Below are 15,553 nucleotides of genomic sequence, written 5' to 3' on the forward strand. Positions count from 1 at the left end.
AAACCTTTCTAATCTAGGAAATAAAGGGTTGAACTTGGGCCTGGACAGTTAAATGCTAATTCAAATACCGGGACGGATTGTAATTCAAGTATTTATGCTCTCCCAAGTGGCCAGTTTTTGCTGCGGAGGTAGATTTACGCATATACTGCACAGTAATAGCGACATTCAAAAGATTAAACATAATTAACACAAGGGTTTTATGCTGCTGCTTATTTGTTTTTTCTGCCTATCTAGCAATATGAAACACTTAATGTATTCAGTACACTAGAGAAGAAGCCAAATTATACATAAAAACACAAAAAAAGCTTACTTATTTCTGTCTATAAATAATATGTACATTAATTCTTCATATGCATTATCTTCAATATAGCTGCACAGTGTTTTAGGGGTCTGTATCTACCTTTTACTTTTATTTTCTCAGTTTCTCAGTTTCTCTCGTCCCCATTTGCCTTTTCACTTAGGGTTGAAGTGGATTTAATCAATAGTATGGAGCAGTACCTTTCAGTTGGAATTACTTTGCCAGTCTATTTCATGGAGAAAAACAGGTATTTCTAATGCTTTGTATTTTCTCTCTTTATTGCAGTTTTACTGTGTGGGCAATGTGTGTTTCTGCAGTCTTGATTTCTCGGGGGAAGCAATTTTCCACCGTTTGCAAGCATTGTGAAAAAAGCCAAGAGGATGTGAAATGATAAGTATAGTTTAAGTGTTTATACACTGATAAGCCCTATAGAAAAATCAAGAATTATTATAGCAGAAAGATGCAAGAGACAGTCTCTGAAGTAAGACTCGATGAAAGGGGAGTTTTATTTCAGCTCAGAGCCAAAACAATCCTACATATGTAATGTTTTTTTAGAGAATGTGTAGCCATGCTAGCGCTGCGGCTCTAGTGATGGAGATGTTGGTCGGTCCGGACCAAAATATCTATGTGATGGATTGCTGTATATATATTTGTACAGATATTCATGGTCCCCAGAGGATGAATCCTACTTAATTTGTGATCCCGACTTTCCGCTACCGCCATCAGCAGGTCAACATTTTCACTTATCAAGCTAAATTTCGCAACATATACACTCTATTGTCATGAAATTTTGAACAAATGTTCGTGGTTTCTTAAAAATATAATCCTAATAACTTTAACCCTGATTTTTCTTCTAGCGCCACCATGTGATTCTCAGTAAAATGTTTGAACAACTATTGGATGGATTGCCTGGAATTTTGGAACAAACATTCATAGGAGGAATTGTAATATTTGCTGATCAGATGGAACAGTTCAAGGATCTCAAAAGTCACTAATTCTTGGAAATGGTACTTAGACAAAAGAATCCTAACTTAAGGTCCGCTTGCTCACTTTTTTCGGAGCACCCAACCGCATGTCACAGTCTTTATCAGCGGATGGAGTTGGCTCATGTGCCATCACATGACCTAAGTGGTTGTATGCCTCAGCCAATCGGTAAAGTTGCAGTTAACATCCATGTCCGTCCAAAATGTCATCGCTTCATCATTCTATCCTGTTAGACATGTCTGTCAAATTGACATATCAAGCATATGAATTCCTGAGTTATGGCCAAAAACAGGTTTTGTGAGGTCACAGCGACCTTTGACCACCAAAATCTGATCAGTTCATCCTTGATTCCAAGTGAACATTTGTGCCAAATTTTAAGAAATTTGCCCATGGCCTTCTTGAGATATCACAAGAATTGGATGGACGTAAGGTCACAGTGACCTTGACCTTTGACCACCAAAATCTAATCAGTTCATCCTTGATTCCAAGTGGATGTTTGTGCCAAATTTGAAGAAATTCCCTCAAGGTGTTCCTCAGATCACAAGCGTTCACAAGAAAGGGACGACCCAAAAACATAATGGCATAAAAAGAATAAATAAATGTGGTATTGTCTTATGCTTATTGCCTTGTGTCTTATGTACAGTGTCATTTGATTGCATTATGTAAGGGATAATGTACAGCAATCCGGTCATTGTTGTGAAATAAACCCCTAAAGGGCGATGAATGTATATTATCCCGCTTATTACACGGTTACTTACTTAAGAAATCAATCATTTGACACAAAAACGGTCCTCCAGAGACCGACATCAGAACTGTGCCCATAGCAACAGTCTGTTATACATAGCAGACCGTGGAACGCTGTGATTGACCAATCAGAACTGAGAATTCAACAAAGCCGTGTAATAAATATATATAAATGATATCACCTAGCTAGAGATTGGATTTGAAGAATTACAGTGTACATGACAGTTGCACAGCTATTTAAAGTGGAGTGCTTTTACAGGTGTTGGCTGTTCATTATCAAGTGTTGACAGATTTTAAATTGCACGATCACGGGGCATGTTTGCAAATAACGTCTATTTTCCTTCATTAACTGAATTCCAATTGGACTGGGGACGTATTATTACTTCCTCATGTACTGAGCAGTCACACTAGTATCTCGCTCTCGCTCTTCATACAGACCTTTGAGAGTCTTCAGAGTGGGGACGTGAAAGGCCACTTGGACTCTTGAATCTGAAAACAGTCAAGAGGATGCCAGCTCACTTGTTTGTACATTGCAGTTTCTGTGTATGGAGCTACAAGTGTGTGTATCTGTGTGTGTGTGTGTGTTTGATATTTATCAAGATACAATTCCCAAGAGGTGGAGAAGGAGAGGGAGAGGGGGAGACGGCGGAGAGAGAGAGAGAGAGGAACCTGAAGTCAAACTGGAGAAGTGAAACAGCACAGCCCACAGTTGGAACTAATAAGTTCCACTTCTGCACGGTACCTGTCTGTATGTATTTTTCAGCTGAACAGCACTCCACTCAACCATGTCAACCTGAACATGGCTCAAATTTGTTTCCAGTCAAAAGTCCTTCCCATGGACAAGTTTTTGATTTTGTTGCATTACAAATTCATTTCTGAGAGCAATGACATGCAGCAGAGGAAAAAAAACATTTATGCGCAGTTATGAAAACACTTCACTTTCTCATACTCGGTTATAAGAAAAACTGCACACACCGCATTACGAAATACTGTAATAAGATGCTCTATTAGTTTGTCAGCGCTAGTGGCAATAAGTAGCAGAAGAGCGAGAGGTATAAACTGGTGGTAATTGAATACCAGGATCCCAGTGGGAAGATGAAGGGTAGCCATGCTATTAAACAGAATTAGCCACCCTCTCCCACAGGAGCACACGTTTAGACACTGTGCACACAAGTGCTTGTGTGTGCGGATATGTGTGCAGAGGCATTTATAGACGTGTGTGTGTGTGTGTGAGTCCATTTGCGGCTTTTGGCAGGCTAAAACCCCATCACATTAAGAGAGTTAAATTTCATACCTTCATTTTGACATAGCTGTTCATGAATAACATGTCAATAATTAATAAAGATTCAAATATTAAAGGATTGGGTTTCCATGAAAAGAGCCGAGGTGGGTTGTGTGTCTGTGGATGCAAAAAGGAAGGGAGGCGGGTGAGTTAAAGGGCAGAAAAAAACAGGAAACACTTGTGAAAACAGTATAAAGATAAATATAGCGATTACAGATAAGAGGAACGAGCGTTGGACGGAGGAAAGATGGAGAAAGGCATGACGCCAAGGCTAGATTTGCGGGAGGTAAATTATTGTATTATCCAAATCCAGTCAGGTGATTCCTTGCGTCACGGAGTGCCAAATATGGATAGGTGTGTGTGTGTGAGTGTTTTTTCTTTTTTGTCTATGCTGGCACATTCTAAAGGAGCTAAAATAGGTTGTCTTTTACTCCCAGTATTAAAAGCCTATAATTAGTTCGAGCAGAAGGACATTACAAGCTGTTATGGCCCACGATGGATGGATGGATGGATGGATGGGTGGATGAATGGATGGATTATGTATTTGGATGGAGTGCATGCTTGAATAGAGTATTTGATGGACATATTGTGTGAATGGGCAATCTAGGGGAATGGTTATGTGAATAGCTGAATGAATGTGGAGGAAAATGTGAGACTCTGAGGTCTATAGCTGCCATTGAAGCACTTGTCCTTGAAAAAAAAATACATTGCAGTTGGTAAACATGCAAACATACTGCATCAGTCCATTTAATATATATGGCCTTTGTTAAGCTTGCCTTTTTTAAAAACACAAAATAGGTCAAAAGTTGATGTTATCAATTTACACGGGTCTTCCCAGAGTAAAGGTTCATTTTGGATTAGACTTGCCACTGTGGTCGGTGTCAGCGGTGTTACATGATGGTCGGGCACCCACCAATTACATTATGTACCCACCGTCATATAGCTTTCTTTTTCTTACAAAAATAAAACCCATTTAGTTAATTTTCGCGTATCAGCGCTGTGTTATCAATACGTAGTTGGACGATGGACACTACAAACTGAAAGTGAAAGAATTCACACATAAGAAGAGAAAGAGTTGACAGACAAGACGATGGTGGAGGATTTGGTGTCAATAGGGATGTCATGAGAACCGATACTTCGGTACCAAGTCGATGCCAAAATTAAAAAAAAATTGACGGTACTCTTTTTCTACAGTTCCGAAGGTACCATACGATGCCTGTAATGGTCGTTGGTAGGGATGTGACAGTGAGGAAAATGTTCCCACCGATTAATAAACTTGTGACAACACCGATGTTACCGATTACACCGGACATTTTACAAGAAAAGATTACGGTCAGTATGTGCAGAGCGCTGACTCTGATCTTTATCACGGGTGGCGGTGTGTCTAGCCTCTCCGGTAACGCTTTTGCTGCGAGGCTCCGCTGCAGGGGTCTACCTTGCGCCGGTGCTCCGTGCACACCGGCTGTGATGGCTCGATCCACCTCGCGGCGATTACCTCATTAATGTTATGGACCGGTTCCCTTATAGCATTGGGATTAAACGTGAAATATTGCCAAATAGGTGCGTTTGCTTTTCGCTTTGACAACAAATCCTCTGCCTTATTCTCCTACTGCTCTGAGCTGACGGACCAGATGCATTCACGGTCAGTATGTGTGTGTCCGTCGTTTGACTATCGATTGATAACATGCCACTGATACGCCAAAATGAACAAAATAGTCAATTCTTCTTATTTATTACTTAAAGGCTACATGTTTTTTGTAATGTTCAAATGTTTTTAATAAAAGAGTGTGTGTTGAATTACATGGCATTTATTGTTGTTGTGTTTTTTTTACCGTGGTGTCGAATTTGGTATTGAGAATCGGGGAAATTCACTGGTATTGGTATCAACTACTATATTTCTGGTACCGTGACATCCCTAGATGTCAAAGCGAAAAGCAAAAGCGCCTATTAGGCAATATTTTGGATTTAAACCCAATGCTATAAGGGAACCATAACGCTAATGAGGAAATATCCGTGTGGATGACGTGTGCACGGCCCAGATCAACGTAAGGGCGCTACACATATTGACCGTCATCTTTTTAAGTTTATTATCCGGTAGGGGAAATGTCCTCATCGTCACATCCCTATTCTGGACACAGTTCATGTTAATCCCATTTCCCAGTTTTGCCCTTCCTCTTTCCTAAAAAAAAAAATCCTGTGGATTTCCCATGACCAGAGAAGCAGTTGGCTTAACACACGACTTCCTTCCACATTTCACTTTATTTCATCTCCAAACAATATCAAAAGCAATTATCTGCAAAGGCAGTGTAGTGTAGCGTGCATCTACAACGTTTCAGCTAAACGTTTTGCTTGACAAAGCATAAAAACTCCATCATTTTGTGAATCAGAAGTGGGGTATACCAGATGCAGACGCTACAGGAGAAGGGAGGATTTGCATGAAAATCAACTCTCTGTCTCCGGCAGACTTCAGCAGACAGTATACATGCAGCAGCTAATGGGGTCTGGGCACTGGGACATTGTCAATTGATGGCAGATTAAGTTATGCTTCGTTGTCGCTCTTGCCTTCCCTTTTTTAAAACTCTGTCGGTCTGAAGCTCTCTCAGATAGAACAACTGCTACTTTACTTTTGAATTTTTCCACCTTATTAGCTACATTGACTGTATATTCGGTGACAGTTTTGTTTTGAATATTTAGCCATGATTTTCAAAGTGTGTGTTTACTTCCAGCGGGAGGTGGAACATCTGAAGGCGTCAGAGCTCCGGAAATATTTTACTTGTATTGACAGAGCAGTGCTTCCTATGAACAAAGGTGGATCTCAAGCAATAAAAGACAAACTATTCTATATAAACTGTCAGATTGCTGATATCCTGATTGTATGCATTGGAGTATTTGCTACTCAAGCTGTTCATTCATTCATGTTGACTTTAATTTCCATGTTGCGTTTGAACGCATTTGCAATTTTACGTTACATTTAAATCACAGCTATCTTCAAAACTTGCCGGAGGAAGGATGCTCTACCATTTAAAGTTTATTCTTTATGTCTAGTAATACATGTGTTTGACTGATCCTGTAAACAAGCACATCCGGATACATCATTCAAATTAACAAACCGGTCTGATGAGATCTGCTATGAATTCTCCTATCCTCACTTTTATGGTAGTACATGTCATTAAGCATTTAAACCCGGACTGGTGGATGATAAAGTCTTTACTCACATCCCTTCTGGACAGCAGGAAGCCACAATTACCGACACAGGGATATATTTTACAAACATAGTTAGAAGTCAGTCATTGCTGATTTACTGATGCTGTTGTGTGAGCGTGAAGGCAGCAAGTTATTGAGCTCAGACTGAACTAATGCCCAATATGCCAGAGGCAGAAGACGATTTTGGAGAGGTTGTTGACAATTTGTTAAAAATACATGTGTTTGGGAAATATTAGGCATCCGCTTGGATACCTGAGACTTAGATTACCTTGCTTTAATAAATGGTTATGGATGTCTTGATATTGTTGCTGCTTTTTTTTATCGGAATAAAGTTCTCCATTTAGGATATGTGTTCAGTCTTTTTCATTTCAGGCTGATACTTGAATGGAGGTGTCCTCTGAGATAGAGAGAAGCCAAGAGCAGTGCTGGAGTGAAAAAAGAAATTATAATTAAATATCTCTAAACTGACAGCCTGCTGAGCGGTGTTTTGGGATATTAAAAGCAAACACAGCCAATATGACAAAAGTAGAGATCCGACTTTTTCAGTCCCGATACCGATAGAGATACCTGGGATTTGGCTATCGGCCAATACCGAGTACCGAGGCGATACCAGTGTTTAATCAATAGGCTGTATGCCTCACTGTGTAGAAGAGACTGGGATCATCCTATCATTAGAATCGACATCAGGATTGACTTTAACATTGCTTTCCTAACTTTGTAAAACAAATTGTAACAAATAAACACATGGATATAAAATATTTAATCGTGATTAATCGCATGATTGTCCATTATTCATCGAGATTAATCACAAATTAATCACACATTTTTTTTATCTGTTTGATGTGATTATCATAAAGTGGTTATGTCTGTAAAGGGGAGACTCGTGGGTACCCATAGAACCCATTTTCAATCACATATCTTGAGGTCAGAAGTCATGACACCCCTTTGAAAATGGCATGACAGTTTTTCCTCGCCAAAATGTAGCTTAAGTTTGGAACGATATTTAGCTTCCTTTGCGACAAGCTAGTATGACATGGTTAATGGATTCCTTAAGTTTTTAGAGTTTCATATGATACCAGTATCTTCACTCTAGCTTTAAAACTGAGCCCGCTACAACCTCCGAAATATCGATTGCGTTAATGCGTTAAAGAAATTAGTGTCATTAAAACAAATTTTCTTTAATGTGTTATTATCTCGTTAATGTCGACAGCCCTAATATAAATTAAATTAATTGCTATTTATTATTAAAATTATAATAAATCGTACACCAAATCTTCAAATTTAACAGGAATTACAATTTAAGTGTAAACCTTTTTAAAGCAGCAACAAACTGGTCAAAACTTAAACAGGAATTCAAATTCCAGTATATAATGTAGATAGTATATAAACATATTAGATTGGTCCCATTGTCACCAATACCCGATCCAGCTATTTGAGTCAGTATCGGCCTGATATCTGATCCAGTAATGGTACATCCCTAAACAAAAGCATGCTGTTGTCCTATAAAAAACCTCTTTGTTGGAATCATTGCTGTTTTATGTAATCTGATTTTCTTTTTTCTTAAGTTTGAGTTATTACTGTTTAGGTAGTCTGACTCACCGGATGCTGACTGAGGGTATAATTCTGCCATTGGCCATCTATTTCAGGCGGCATTCTCCTCCCATTCCATTATCTGCACTATCTCTATTTTGCAAGGGCACCGTCGCTGCATCCTGTGCTTAACGCCGCCCGAGACGATTGTGATTGGTTTAAAGGAAATACAAACAAGCCATCCTTATAGCAGAACGATCATTTGAGGAACCAGACCTTTCTGTAGCGCTGACACAGCGCTGTGGAGAAAGGTCTGGCTATGCAACATTAATGTTTAGGAAATACAAGTCACTAGAGACCAATTTTATGTTTATATTTTCATCAGAAAGTGGAAAGAGTTGGATGATTATGCAGTGGGTTTCTCAAACGGGAACTGAAGCAGATGACACAGCTATAATTTGGTCTCTCAGATGCTCCATCGACAGTCTCAGCACACACTCTGCCTCTCTGTCACTGATGGAGAGTCACGACTTCTCAAGTTGAAGAAATATGCAAGCAGACAGTGACACACGCACACACACACACTTGCAGAAACACTCACACATGCGCACACACACAACTTTTGCGTCTGTTTAAACCTTCCGAGTTAAAGAGCTTCCGCATACACATTCAGATAACGCTCGCACACACACATAAACACAAACGCACACATAAATTTAAAAGACTCAGAATCATGAAACCACATAATGAATAGTAATCACAGGCATTTCCATAACGCAAAACATAATCCCTGATGAAAATTCAGACGAAGAAATGAATTATAGAGGGGAAAAACAGCCACGCACCAAAACAAGTGCAATAATGTAATGAATGATAATGTGAAGGAAAATTACGCGGGGTCGGCAGTTAGAGGGAGCGGTGATGCTCGAGGGCGGAGGGAGGTTGTGCATGCATGTGCACACGTGTGCATGTGTGCGTTCACTCCGCATTCACGCCTTTATGTATCACAAAAATGCAAGTGTAATTCCCAGACATGATGATATGCCTTTAAATGTTCATCTGCATGCGGAGGTGGGTGTGTGTGTGTGTGTCGGTACATGTGGGTGTGCGTGTGTGCGTGCGTGCGCGTGTATGTAATCTAACGGTTTATGCAGTGAAGTTAGAGCTTATTAAAGGGAGTGTAAAGCAGAGAGAGTGTAATTACCAAACATAAATGAGAAGCTCTCACCCAATGCATTAAATTACCCTGAGAGAGGAATGCCAGCCGATAATTGGACTTTCTCATCTTAGTGTGTGTGCGTGTGTGTGTGTGTGTGTGTGTGTGTGTGTGAGAGGTTGAGAGAGAGAAAACCATCTTAAGTTAAAAGATGTTGCACAATTTTATACGTGTGTCTGACTGTGAGAGTGTGTGTTTGTGTATATCTGATGTCCTTCCTCTCTGGGAGAAACTGTTGTTGCTAGTCCTCTTGCACACTTCCCGGGTGATAAATCCGTTGACGCTTCAGATGTGACAAACCATGGTTCACTTTAGGCTTCACCTCCCCAGAGTGTATGTGTGTGTCTCTGTGTGTGAAACCCCAACACCGTGTGTGTAAAATACATACCATATATAACGGATGGCACGATACACCAATCCATGGATTTGATACTATCACGATACTTGGGTGCCGATTCGATATGTATTGCGATTTTAAAGTGTTGCAACGATTTATTGAGATTTTTGTTAACTTTTTTAACACTAGACCATGGGAAAAAGATGAATCATACACTTCTAGGGACTTTTACTTTGGAAAATATCTAAATTAATACAGTAAAAATGACATTTTTCCAGCAGCCCCAAAAATCAAAGAAAGAAAACATTTCCTTCCAAATTAGTGGTATTTTACATATAATTTAAAAGGGACATGTTATGTTTTATACTTCTGGTGAATATAATCCAGTCAATCTTATTTCCATATATGTATTTTGTATATACAGTTCCCTTTGTTAACACCTTATTTTGAAAAAACGGACGTAATCGTATGTGTATACGTCCGCTAACTTCGCCAAGTCCGTCGCTAGCTTTCTCCGTCAGCTCCTTTCTCTTTATAAATCCATGGTCAGCTCCATCGGGGCCGTTTAAATGCATTTAACCTTAATGTCAGTATATGGGTGCTCTACAGTTGTAGCGTCAATGATTTGACCACGGAGATGCGAGTGGGGGCTGGCTTGATCGCGCATTGCCGCAATACGATAACGTTTTCCTCGTCCATGTGAGACCCAAAGTGTTTCCATACTTTACTGTATATGTAGTGTTTACCACTTTAGATTTAAAATATGAGGGTTCAGGTCGACCCTCTGCCGTTTTGTGCTTCCTCGTTGCGGCCAGCTGCGGTTTGTTTTGGTTGGAAGATACGGAACGGATATGACGTCACGTTTCTCAGACTACAACAATAAAGGTGGTAACTTCATTCTACCTCTGCATAGACTCAAATGAAGCAATTATATCGATTCTGGCATTAAAAAAATCGTTTTCAAAATCGTCCAACCATAAAAACGGTCTTTGCCTCATACAGAATATTCCTTTGTGTCTGTGTTTTCAGTGTGTGTGTATGTGTGTGTGAGAGAGATTAATTGTGTATTGGTGTTAGTGTGTCAGCGGAAACGAGAGCTTGTGTGTGTCCCGGGAATGTTTGCGATAGAGACTGATTGTCTATCGATATATGTGAGAGCCCGGCATAAATCCAGCCATGTGGGCGGTTATGTGTGGCCGGAGATATGTACACCGAGTTTGTGAATGTGTGTGCATGTGTGTGTGTGTGTTTCTCCCTGTTGTGTGTCTATGAGTGCATTTCCCTCCTCCTACTCCCCTCTCTTTCCTCTGCACTGTCCTTGCAGTGTCCTTCTCTCTGCCTCTCTCTATCCTACTACTCTCTCGCCATCTCCATCTCCAGGCCTTGCTCTCTCTCTCTCTATCTCTCTATGTCTTCTTTACCCCCCTTCACACACACACACACACACACACACACACACACACACACACACACACATCCTCGCCTCTCTTCCACCACTCTTTCCCTTCTTCCTTGCCCTCCCTCGTTCTCTCTAACTTTCTGTACCTAGGGGAATAACATGCTTCAGAGCCTTCAGATGGAGACAGAGAGTGTAGCTCCAATCAGAACTGCACCAGACCTTTTAAGTAAACACAGCCGCGGCGTTATCACACACATACATGCACACACACCCCACGCAAAGTCTCACGGTCAAATGTACACACATGTGCACACAAGCGGGGAGTTTTTGTGAAGGGAATACTACATGTGAACCTGAAAAAACAAAACAAAAAAGATAAACCTTAAAAAGCAAGAGCGCAGGGCAGATGCCAGTACAGAGGGAGGAAGATGAAACAAGCTGTCAGAGAAGAAAACTTGCAGCAGATTAGAAGAGAAAGACGGGAGAGAGGGAGTAGTGCAAACAGTAAGCAGAGAAAAGGCTCGCTGTGGAGGAGAGTATAAAGAGAAATAAAACAAGGTACACACTCTTACCGGGGCTGACCGGCGAAAAGACAGAAAAGCACAGAAGCAGTGGAATGGGGATAATGGGGATAGAAAGATGGGCATTTAAGCAGACAGCACACAGAGCGGAGTGACAGACTGACAGAGGGATAAACCGACAGAGACACAGCGAAGGGGTTAGTTTGCTAAATGGGTCTGCTTGATAATTGTGTTCTGTGACAGCTGACAGTAGCGCCACTTAATTAAAGCCAAGCAGGAAATGACTATTTATAGAAGCTCTATCCCATCAGCACTAAATGACATGGTGTTTTATTTCCCTGCAACCGACTGGCCGCAAAACGCTGACTTTATTTAATTCGATAAGTGTGTGTGTTTGGAGGGGAGGGGTGTGTGGGTGGGATGGTGGGGGGGAGCAGCCAATGGGAGGAGTCTACGCGTGTCTGTTTTGGCGTGTTATCTGTGCAAAGTGTGTGTATGTGAAGGGAAGATATATCTATATAAAGAAATAAATCATCATTATTATATGAATTTGCCCCAGGTAATTGAAAGCAAGCACTATATCAACTTCACACATACACACACATTGACACACTCCTACAAAACACATGCGCAAGTTAGCACATGCACACACACACACACACACAAAGAAACACAGCCACACACACACAGTCATGTCCCACGACAATGCGCAGTTTGACAGCATTCTCCCTGACAGTTTGAAATGTCAGCCCCAAGTGTCCGTCCAAGTGCGCAGATGAATTTGTGTGTGAGTGTGTGTGTGTGCATGTGTGTGTGTGTGTGAGGTTGTAGGGCCACCATTTACTGGATGTCAGCTATAAAAACCATTCACGGAGGAAGCCTGCTGCCTCCTTGTCTGCCTGCCATGCACTCGATTGGCCTTGAAGTGAGGGAATTTGAGAGACAAAAACACTGAATGGTTGGAGTTAACCAACAGGCGTCTCTGCCCAAGGATGCACTCAAAGCACTTTGCTGAATTTCTGGGAGTTGTGTTTGTTTGTTGAGTGACTTTAGGTGACTTGCATTAAAGAATTATAACTCCTAGCAGCTCTAAGACGGGATGCTGAGGTGATTTTATTGTAATACCATGTGGCGATGCTTGTTTAGAGAAGTTGTGAATAGAATTTGACAAGAAGGTTGCACTTTGAATAGAGGCTGATTTTTTTTTCTTCCAGCGAGACCGCAACTTTAACTTGTTCTGTCTACACAGAAAGTGGTGGGTAAAGTTAGATAACTTATTTTTGTGCTATCGATTTATAAGACTAAAGTAATGATGGAGATTTTATTTTTCCGGCATTATGACTGTAGAGGCTTAGGGGTTGGAAAAAAAATCGATTCACCTAGGTATCACGATTTTTTTTTTCCAAGTTTGAAATTGAATTTTTAATGTCAGAATCAATATATTTGCTTCATTTGAGTCTATGCCGAGATTGAAGGAAGTTACCGCTTCTATTGTTGCAGTCTGAAAAATGTGACGTCAAACAGCCTCGATGGAGCTGACAATGGACGTATAAAGAGAACGGAGCTGACGGGAGAGCTAGCAACGCACTTGGAGAAGTTAGTGGAAGTATACACGTGTCACTATAACTGGTTTTCAAAATAAGGTGTTAACAAAGGGAACTGTATATACAAAATACATATATGGAAATAAGATTGATTGGATTATATTCACCAAAAGTACAAAAAACATTACATGTTCCTTATAAATTAAAAAAGAAACTACCACAAATTTTTGAAGGAAATGTCTTTATTCTTTGATTTTTGGGTTGCTGGAAAAAAAATAAAAAAATAATGCCACACAATGACAGATATATTTGACTTAAGGACATCTCTGACTACAAACATTTTAATGAATTAATTTAGATATTTTTCAAATTAAAAGTCCAAAAATTGCAATAAATATCGAATCTCAATACTTGTAGAATCGCAATACTTAAAAATTGAAATACATATCAAATCGGCACCCAAATACCGTGATAGTATCGAATCTGAAGATAGGTGTATCATCCCAGCCCTAAAAAATACTCTTATAAGTAAAAGTCCTATATTCAAAATCTTACTTAAATATACTTAAAGTATCAAAAGTAAAAGTACTCATTATGCAAAATAATATATATTATTGTATTATAGTTATTGGTGCATTACTGTATACATCACATTAATATTGCAGCTGGATATGGTGTGGCATATTCCGAAGACTTTACTGCTGGGCTGCTTAATCAATATTATAATTTATATTTTGTTTTAATAATCTGAATCTGCAAAGTAACTAAAGCTGTCAGATAAATGTAGTGGAGTAAAAAGTACAATATTTCCCTCTGAGATGTAGTGGAGTAGTAGAAAATGGAAATACTCAAGTAAAGTACAAGTACTTCTAAATTGCACTTAAGTACAGCACTTGAGTAAATGTACTTAGTTACTTTCCACCGCTGGGAGCAGGTGGAGATGGGCTGGTATGAATACTGTGAGGGATAATTGAGGAATGAGGAACAGGTGAGCAGGTAGATGTAGGAGTCAGGTGACTGGGAAAGTCTGAGGGCATCTGGTGGATGGATAGAGAATAGCAAGTCTGGTGAGTTGGCCTCGGGCCTGAGGGAAGTGAGAAGTAGCTGGAGACAGGGACGGGGGGCAGACTGAGCAAAAAATAAAATAAAAAAAACCTTAGACAGCTACAGTATTTTGACTAAAGCAATTCATCCTGAAGGGGACATGAAGGTCAGTACCCAATTTCATAGCAATCCATTCAATAGTTTTTCAATGAATGTTTCATTGAAACCTCATGGTCAGGGGATCACCGACGTCAGTATGATTCATCCTCTGTGGACAATGAACGAACAAAATGTCATTTAAACAATAGCTGTTAAGTAGGATGTCACGGTGAAGGAAGTTTCCCACTGGTTAATAAACTCGTGACAACACCGGTGTGACCGATTACACTGGACATTTTAAAAGAAAAGATGACGCTGTTGAGCGCTTACTTTGATCTTTAACGTTGGTTGGCTGTGTGCCTGGCCTCTCCGGTAGAGTTTTCGCTGCAGGGCCGCAGGGCCGCAGGTCCGCAGGTTTCCGCCCGGCGCCATGCACACCGGCCGTCACTGCTTCGTCCTCCGCACAGTGATTGCCTCAATAACATCATGGTTCCCTATTGGCATTGGTTTTAAATCCAAAATACTGACAAATAGGCACTTTCGCTTTTAGCTTTAACACCAAATCCTCCGCCATCGTCTTGTCTGTCAACTCTCTTGTCCCGTGTGTGAAATCTGACTCCTGCTACTCTGTGCTGAGGCTCCGTACGGAGCAGACACATTCACTTTCAATTTGTAGCGTCCATCATCTGACTATGTATTGAAAACACGGCGCTGATACGCCAAAATTAACTACATGGGCTTTATGAGTCTACATGTAACCTGCAGTTAACATTTGTTTTTTTAGTAGCCGGAACCACAAACTTTCCCTTAACATCACCACATGTTTTAGTTGCTTTACCCTAACCTTACCTTAACCATCATTTATTTGTCACAACTATGATCTTTGACTAGCCTGTAGTTGCAATGCGCAAATATTCTAGCAAGCATAAATTTAAAAAAAATGTTGCTATGGACATAAAAACATGTTGGCATTGTTGACAACTGACATTGTTGTCAGGTGAAAGAGTTGAATTTTGTGTCAGGTCAGTGGGCAACATATTCTCAAACAACGGATTGTATGATATCTTACGATAAGTTATTCCTAATTTTTCGTGCATTGTCCTACAAATGTCCGGCAACACATGTCAATTTCCGCTCCAATCTTCACAGGAAACAACTAGGTTAGGTTTAGGCAACAAAACTACTTAGTTAGGTTTAGGAAAAGAACGTGGTTTGGGTTAAAGTAACACAAAAAATGGTGCAACTTCAGGACGGAAGTTACATGACAAAAACTACTTAGTTAGGTTTAGGAAAAGATCATGGTTTGGGTTAAAATAACTCCAGAAGTGGCGTAGCTAAAGTACGGAAGTTA

Source organism: Sebastes fasciatus, chromosome 3, assembly GCF_043250625.1.
Source record: "Sebastes fasciatus isolate fSebFas1 chromosome 3, fSebFas1.pri, whole genome shotgun sequence".
Classification (NCBI taxonomy): Eukaryota; Metazoa; Chordata; class Actinopteri; order Perciformes; family Sebastidae; genus Sebastes; species Sebastes fasciatus.